Source organism: Cyprinodon tularosa, unplaced genomic scaffold, assembly GCF_016077235.1.
Source record: "Cyprinodon tularosa strain WSP-4 unplaced genomic scaffold, ASM1607723v1 ctg356, whole genome shotgun sequence".
NCBI lineage: Eukaryota > Metazoa > Chordata > Actinopteri > Cyprinodontiformes > Cyprinodontidae > Cyprinodon > Cyprinodon tularosa.
In genome coordinates, this window is record NW_024039070.1 from 197,501 (window position 1) to 206,354 (window position 8,854).

Consider the following 8,854-nt stretch of genomic DNA (forward strand, 5'->3'; position numbering starts at 1 on the left):
GCTTTTAAAAGATAACAACCATTAAGCAGGCATTAAACATACTTTTCATTAAGCCCACATTATTGTATCTCAAATGCTTTTTTAATGGTATGATCTAATAATCCAATGTTAAAGGTTATTTAATCTGCTGTAAGCCGAAACTCTCATGATTAACAATAGAAATACTTGAAAATTCTATCCTTTGTTTCTGATCTATGAAATGTGATCCACTAGGGATTTGAGTTTTTGCTAATATTCTACCTACATGCCTACTGGTTGCTTGGCATCATGCCTGGACAAGACTCTTTTTTGACCTACAGTCACAAGTGTAAGTATGTGCTGTTTGTTATTTCAATCTGAAAACCTCACACGAAGAGAAAAGACAATTAGGATAAATTTCTTGATACAATTACTTCGTCTTTGCTGCTCAGACCTCGGCAGGAAACATAGCGCTTAATTTTGATAGATATGCATGAACAGGAGCAAAGAATAAGACTGTTTCCCCCAGGCCTGAAACTGGTGGTGGAGTGGAGATAGATGAAGATTGGCAGTCTGTAAACTGCTGGCTAGCGAGACAGTATGCTGAGCTTTATGGGGAGATCCAGTGGACTGCATGAGCTGATAATAGAGCTTCACTCAGGGACCTGGAAGATGGAAGTCCAGTTGGATAACGCAGGTTGAAAGAACCTGTCCATGATGAGCAAGCATGAAGCGACAGTGCAGAGGAAAAACTCCCCGTTGGGAAGAAACCTCTGGCAGAACCAGGCTCAACATGGCGGTGCTCTGCCGGACCGGTTAAGATGAGACAGGGAACGCAGTAAGAGTTCGGGAGAAATGACACTGTGATGAAGTTTTAGCTATGATGGTGGAGGAGGGGCTGGAGGTGGGTTGAAACAGGGTCATCTGAATGAAGTCACACAGCGCATCCGCCACCTGCGCACAGGAGCAAACAAGTGCGTATTGAAGGCTTTTTAAGATGAACTTTTGAAGCCGATTGGCTTTCGTGGAGGTGTGGTTCAAAGCTGATTGGCTGTGTCGCAGGTGGATGAAGGAAAGCAAGGAGTTTCTTCAGTTGAACTTCCGCCTAGGCTCCATATCCACCCAACTAGGACTGGAAAACAAAGTGGAACCATGTGCTTTTGCAGATGAGGCTGGTACTGAGTTTTCTAAACTGTTCTCTTTGATTCATATTAATGACACTGCCAGTAAAGGTACCAATCTTTTAGGGAACATACGCTATGATAATGGGCCCTTACAAAAAATCAGGGTTACAATTATGTGGGGCTTCAATCAAATAACTTAAAACAGGTTTCAGTCGTGGCTTAAATTATGATATTATCATCTATGGCAGAATCAGTATAGACATGGTTAACCAGATACAACAAACGCTTTCTTTTCCGCTCAGTGTTCAGAGCCTGATTTTTAAAAGGTTTGGAAACCTGATAGGGTGCACAAAGCCGATTCCCTAAAATCAGCAGTCAGTGTAAAGTTTTTAGGGTATACGATAACATTAATATGCATAGTATATGCTGATGAGCAAAACGTGGAACAGGAGGATGATGTGCAAATGTAATTCTTTATCACCCATAGAGAGATGTGTCAAACTGAATGTGGTTTTATGATTAATATTTACTCTAGCACTTAGCACTTTGAGATACTGTAATGTGCATTAGAAATAACATGCAACTTTTGTCTTGATCATATTTTTCTTATTATCTTTACCTCCAGCTACATGGCTTCAAAATTATCACTCTTTTCTGGCCACTCTGCTGCCCCAGACTGTTAGTAGTAGTTTCTGCAAATTATTTTCTTTGTTTGTTCTTGCAGTTTAGTCCTTATTAGGAATATATCAATCGAGCTCTTCTTATGTGAAATCTTTGCCGATCAGTTATTAAGTGTTATAGGCAAAACGGGGGGTGTTAAAATTTTTATCAGGCAGAGTGCCAGTAAATATGTCACTGTTGGCTTTATAAAAACAATCATTCATTTTGCTTTATGTATATTATACCTTACCAGAGGGTGTAGGTGTTAAATTTAATGTATATTGAAAAGTAAGCATTTACTAAAAACAGGATCTTCTCTATAAATGCTGAAATGAACAGATTTATGCCTAATATTTTGAAATCTGTTTCTATGTATGAGTCTTTAGGCTGCACCCTTATTTAGGTGGTAAGCACAGCAAGTCATTAAAACTTGCAAACAGACTTCAAATCAGTTCAGTTTTTTTGTATATCTTAATTCATAACACATTATACACAATGACACAATGACAATTAAATAAAATCTAATGCTCCTTTCCTTAAAGCAACTGGAATTCAAAACACCTTCCCTGGTATCAAAGATGCTGTCTGACCCTGCTACAACACAGAAAGACAGAGATGTAATTATTTATTTACAAGAATAAGAGAGAGAATAAAAAACAAAAAAAAAAAACTACATTTTAATTATTCCAATCAATCTGAATAAGTTGAGAAAAAAGCACATTGGGATGTGAAACAGTAAACAAAGAACAATGTTTCTATTAAACTTTATGTAAATGCTATCTTTACTGTAATCTGTATATTTTTTGTATATAAAAGCAACATTGAAATAAAGTTTTATTTTTCGGCTTTAAAAGGTAAAATCCAAACTTTTGACACACTTTTTTTATGCATAAGTGTTTTTTAGTTTTTCCCCATATCTACATAATACAATATGAGCTATGAATAAACCTAACACAGCTAATCCTGGTGGTTTTTTTCCCCCCACCCATCGGAGCAGCTCATTTATAAGTTCTTAGATTTTCACTCACTCTCAGATTGATGGAAAAACAATATCTTTAAGACATTGTTTTAAAAATGAAGCAGTACCAAGACCAGAGGGAGGAGGGGTAATTCATTTTGCTGAGTGTTTGTATGGATTGATACATCAGCAGTGAGTAAAGTGGATGTATTTAGCTTCCAACACATTGCCTGAAGAGGCGAACATGATTTATTCCGTTCATGCTCCACTCTGTCTGTGCTCTTTCTCATTTTCACAAAGGATTTCCTTTCACAGAGATGATTGGGAGAGACTGACACGTTTTCAAGCAGGTTTTTGGTCTTGCTGCCTATCCTGATGGGCCAAATGTTGTCATATTATAACACAAACCTCCACATGACAGATGCCGTCCTTCAGGCCCTGACAGAGAGTCGATACCTGCTGGCAGGTCAGCAGCTCCGGTGCCTAAGCCGGTCTAACAGGTGAGCTGAGAGAAAATGATCTACTGGAAAGACAGCAGACTGAAGTAATTGGATCTCCACAAAGGGGAAAAGCCATTACCAAGGACCTCCTCTCAGGCACTTCCTGCTATTTTCACTTATTATCTCACTCCCATAGTGGTCTGTGCTGTTTGTAGAGATTGTTACGTTAGCCTGCAGTCATGTCAAATGAATGCAGATGATTCAGGATAACTCATTATTCCCCTGACCCTAGAAGGGATCAGTGACTGTTGACTTTGTTTGCTTGCTTTGCTAACGTACAGACGGGTACACAATCAAATTATTGTGCATGCTGCAGGAATATAAATAACAATTATTCTAGATGACAAAGTTTGCTCATGAAACCCCCCTGAGAATGTTTGCCTTCAGCCTTTTTCTAAACTATGCTAAAGCCATCTGAGGATTTTGTGGAAGATGAAACATCTTTATGTAACAATAATTTGTTTCAACTTTGGTTCAACTTGCTTTGTAAAGGAAATGTTGACTCATATATTTGTTGTGTTAAAAACTTGAGCTCTTGTGATTAATTCACTGCTTAGTTTTTAATAATTTGGGGAAGGCCTTTATGTTAAAGAATGAAAGAACTTAGAAGTCAACTTTTTTTAATATATTGCAGATTCCCACTCTCTGCCCTCAAGCTAGTCTAGATGTATGATTTGAGATGAAACTCCTTTTCTGCAGATGGGCTTCCTGAAGATTATTCTTATTGAAATAATAATTTCTGGTCACTCATCAGAAGTGTAGTGTTGGTTTACTTTGTGTATCTGAAAAAAGCTATCAGGTTAATGACATGTCAACCAAATGGTTTTGCAATTGTAAAGTAGATTATCATATGAAACTTTAAGGCCTTAAAAAATATAGAGACTTGCAGTACTGTCATGGAAATTTTACCTTCAAAGAAAAATTCTGTTTTTTGTATTTTATTTACTCTAATTAACCCTTGTGATGCAGATAGATTCTGCTTAACTTATGAAGAAATGTGGATGATGTCAAAGTATTAATTTTGCTTAGAGCGTAATGTAGATGTAAAGATTCTCTGAATTTGTTTTTGTACTACTTTCCACATGATGCACTGAAATTTTGTTTGACAGTTTAATAGTAGTATAAAATTAATTTTGATCATTATTATTATTAAAGTTTATTTGATAGGGATAGACACACATTTACATAGACAAACTGAATGAAACAGCAGTCCCATGTTTGCATCATAGTGCAATAGCAACAGCTAATTCACAGCACTTGTCCCTAGATGGGCTTTTAAAAATAACTCTAAAAATTGAAGTGAAATCATTTGAAATAACACAACATAATAAATATACAAACAGAGAAGTGTAAAAAAAAAAAAAATGAGTACAGGTCTGTTTTTGACATAACCAGAGTTTTGTTTGATTTTTGAACATACTAAAACTGGTTGCAGACTTTAAGTGAAAAGGAAGTGAGTTCCAAGCTGCAGATCCTCTCACAGACAATCCACTTTGAGCAAAAGTGGTTCTTCGAAAGGGGACCTTACAATTTCCATCCAAAGCTGCTCTGGTAGATCTGCTATTGCCCTGCAGTCTCTGTATGCAATCGCTTAATGGTATTGGTCCTAGTCCATTTAAACACTTAAAAATAATTTTTAAGACGTTATAATTTAGGAAATTTGTAAAATCCAAAATGCCAAATTTAGCCAAAATGTGACAATGATGGAATCTAATTGGCTTTTGATATAAAACCTTTAAGGCCCGATTATAAAGACTTGCTAATGGTTTCAATAAATTTTCCCTTCTACGAAAATTTGAGGCTTGTTTGCTGATTTTGACACAATTTATCCTACAGCTGTTCAGAAGCATTCTTTAACTTTTATTTTATGTCCATTAAACAAAGACCCTGGCGATGGTAAGCTTTGTCCCTGGTACATCATTCTAATAATATAGTTGCATGTTTTCCTAAGTGCTTCCTAAAATGGCATTTGAGTGATAGTTACATATCACAGACAGGTGCCTCTGTGCCTCAGAAGCATCTGGCAACATCAGATAAATCACTGTGGGCCCATATGGTAATAATGAAAGCATCCCATCTGGAGGCTGACTTTTCTGTATTAAACAAAAACAAATAGCCAGAAGCTCTTTCCTTCCCTTCTTTCCAGCTTCCCATTGTCTAGCCCTGTCTGTCAGAAGGACACCACAGCTTCCATATCTGCATGCTTGAAAGAACAAACAGGATCTCAGCTGTTAACTCAACAAAGTTCCCAATCTTTGTCAGTTTCAAAGAAGAACAGCAGAAATAACAAAGATCTGTTTGTGCAAAAAGCACAATACACATGTTAATGTAAAGCTATGGCTATAATTATGATAATCTACTTCCTACCTAACTAACCACCCACCCAGAAAGCTTTTTTGTTATTGTTGCTTTTTCATCCCGCCTCTCAGAGATCGGTAGAGGTGGGAAGCACACATAAAGGAATGCAACCAATTTTAGAAGCACCAATATGGTTCTGAGAAATAAAAAAATTAAAAATAGGATGACGTATTAAATAAGTCAAAACAGGGATCGCTGGATGAATTTATCCATCTATCCTTCCATGAATGATAGCTTAACTGAAATCAATCAAGAATAATCTGGATTCATTGACCAGGTTTTGCAATATATGTATGTGTGTGTGCTTAATTATTAATAAAACTTGTATGTGTTAAATTTGTTATTTTACTGGATTGTAAATATACACATATATATCTGAAAGATTGCATGATCCCTGAAAATGAAAGGAGTGCTAAGGTCTAGCATTGCAAAGTTTGTTGTTTACTGGACCAATGTGACATTTCATCATTCACAAATAATAAAACAATGGTATGTAGTACAACCCCAGATAATAGTTTTCTACCTTCCAGCTTATTCTCCTCTCTTTTCAATCCTATTGAAAAATTATTTTCAGCCAGGAGATAGAGAGTTTACAACCACAGACCAAATCCAAATGAATAACTCTCCTTCTTGGAAGCAATGAATTCAGCTTTTCTAGATATAACACCTCAAGGCTGTGAAGCCTAAATTTTTCACTCAAGAAGGGTTTTCCCATCCTGTATTTCAAGACAATATATCCGGTACCCTGCTCATGCAAATCTTTGGCCTGATTTTTCTTAAAGCATACAGTAGATTGCTTTCTTTCTTAATGTGAACTCATTTTGTGTCTAGTTTGTAATCACAACAAACATATCTTCATTTTTGTTACCAGTTGAGCAAAGAAATAAATATGTTTTCTCTTGCTTCGATTTACTGTACTGTAGTGATTATTTCATACAGCTGATAAAGGTATAAAATGTACACCACCTCAGATTTACAAAAAAAATCTAAATTAAACAAAAAATAAACAAAAAAACAACAGTACAGTAAAAACGCAAGTAGGTTGAAGTAAATTAGCCCAATGCAATTTTCTAGAGTTATGTACAAATATTTCGTCTACATGTTTCCTGTTTCAATATGAAAACCGCAAGGATTTGTGCAGCAAAACCAAAACTAAATCTGTGAGAAATTAGCAGTTACTGAGGGCAGAACTCAGAGTTTTGAGCTGTTGTGGGATATGAGTGAAGATGCACATTTAGTCACCTGATTATTGTGATGAAAAACATTTGCTTTTGGGCAATAATGAAAGATTACAATTTCAGAAAATTTTACCAATGAAGGCCTTTGTTTTGAGAACCGGAAATCCTGTTTAGTGTTTCTGTGTAACCTGTTTAGCAAAGGGGCTTTTCTGAATGGAGAAATGTGTCTGAGGGCCGGATTTATCAAGATCCAATTTTGCGTGCAGTAATTTGCGCTCGCAAACTGGAATTTTGCGCGAGGGGCTGAACCATGGTTTGCGGGTGATTTAACAAGAGCGATTGCGTAACTGGTGGAAGGTGCAAAACTGTTGGAGACGCCCTATTTAAATGATGGTTTTGCGCGTTTTGTGGTTTGCGGCAAAGTAGCTGGTAGTCTGTACAAACTAGTGCATTAAGAAATTTAAATCTTACAGTGACCCCCAACAAAAAAAAAAAAAGTATATATATATATATATATATATATATATATATATATATATATATATATATATATATATATATATATATATATATATATATATATATATATATATATATATATATATATATATATATATATATATATATATATATATATATATGTATATATATATATATATTTATAAATTGGCAACATTTATTCCCTAAGGTGGTAGCCTATGTGCTGCAGTAAAAAAAAAAAAAAAAAAAAAAAAAAAAAAAAACAGGTGTTTTGTATTGGCCTGTGACTGTGGATGAGATCCCCGCAGCATTTGGCACGTTGCTCCACAGGCGCAGGGGGAGAACCCCGACCCCGTCGGACAGCACTTCGGACAGCACTTCTGAAAAAACGAGATTGGGAGATCCCAGCTCACGCTGCAACCGTACGCTGGAATGACCCAGATGCAAAAAAGTGCAATGTTGCAAGGAGTTTTGTGATATCTGGTATTGCGTGGGTCCTCCTTGTGGCTGGCTCCAAATCCATTCGGAGTTCCCCCAACAGCTCCAAAATGGCAATGCTGGATAAACGATATGTTTGTTTCCTCGTTCATTGCAAAAATATTCACACGGAGTGAAAAAATGCGTTCTCTGCGTCTCCTTGCTTTATTTCCATGTCTCCTTCTTGCGACAATAACCGCTGCCATGTGTGCGCAATTACGCATACAGACCATTTGCACCTTCTTTTGAAACGTGTTAAATATAGAGTCAGATACCGTTAGCAAAATTGCGTTCAAGTTTGATAAATCACTTTGCGAGAGCTAAATTAATATATTTACATGTTCTCCTCCCACAAGACGCACTTTAGCGTGTAAACGCCCCATATTGCATATTCATTGCAGAAAAAGTACTAAATGGATCAGAGGCGCTATTTAGCACGTTTTAAAGACCAAATGCTTTTAGCACGCTGTTGATAGATCAGTTTGTACATTTTTTAGCGTGCGCAGTGAAATAGCTCACGTTTTAATACACGCAAACCTTTGATAGATCCGGCCCTAAGCAATTAAGGAAAAAACATCAGATGGAAGACTGGGGTGCTGATGAACACCCATCAGGCCTAGAAGGTTTTAGAACAAATTTCCCCCTGAAAATGTCCAACAAAATAAATTAAGAATAACTCCACAGTTATCAAGACTTAATGCAAATTCTATGTGAACAATTAAACCATAGAATTGTATTTTTCCAGTTTAAGCAACATTGTGGAAGTCATTATGTGGTCTAAATTGCTTGGGATTTGAATTTGAGTCAAATATTTATAGACTCTCCTGTAGAGCCTGTTTGACCCCCGAAATTGAAGGGATTTCATCTTGGAACAAGAAAAGTGTCAGCTTAGAGATGACTTGCCAGAATAAGTGGTAGTTTGGGGACAATGCCAGTTTCACCACAACATCAGCAGCCAATGGTTTGACTTAGACAACTTTTACTTTCATTTTGTATACAAAATGAAATCACATTTAGTACAGCTTTCTACGGAGCCCCTTTGATGACATGGTCAAAAAAAATGTTTATTGTGGCCACGAAGTAGTATTTTGTGCGCACGAAGTAGTATTTCGCGGCCATGCAATAAGTATAACGGGTGCACGAAATACTACTTCGTGGCCA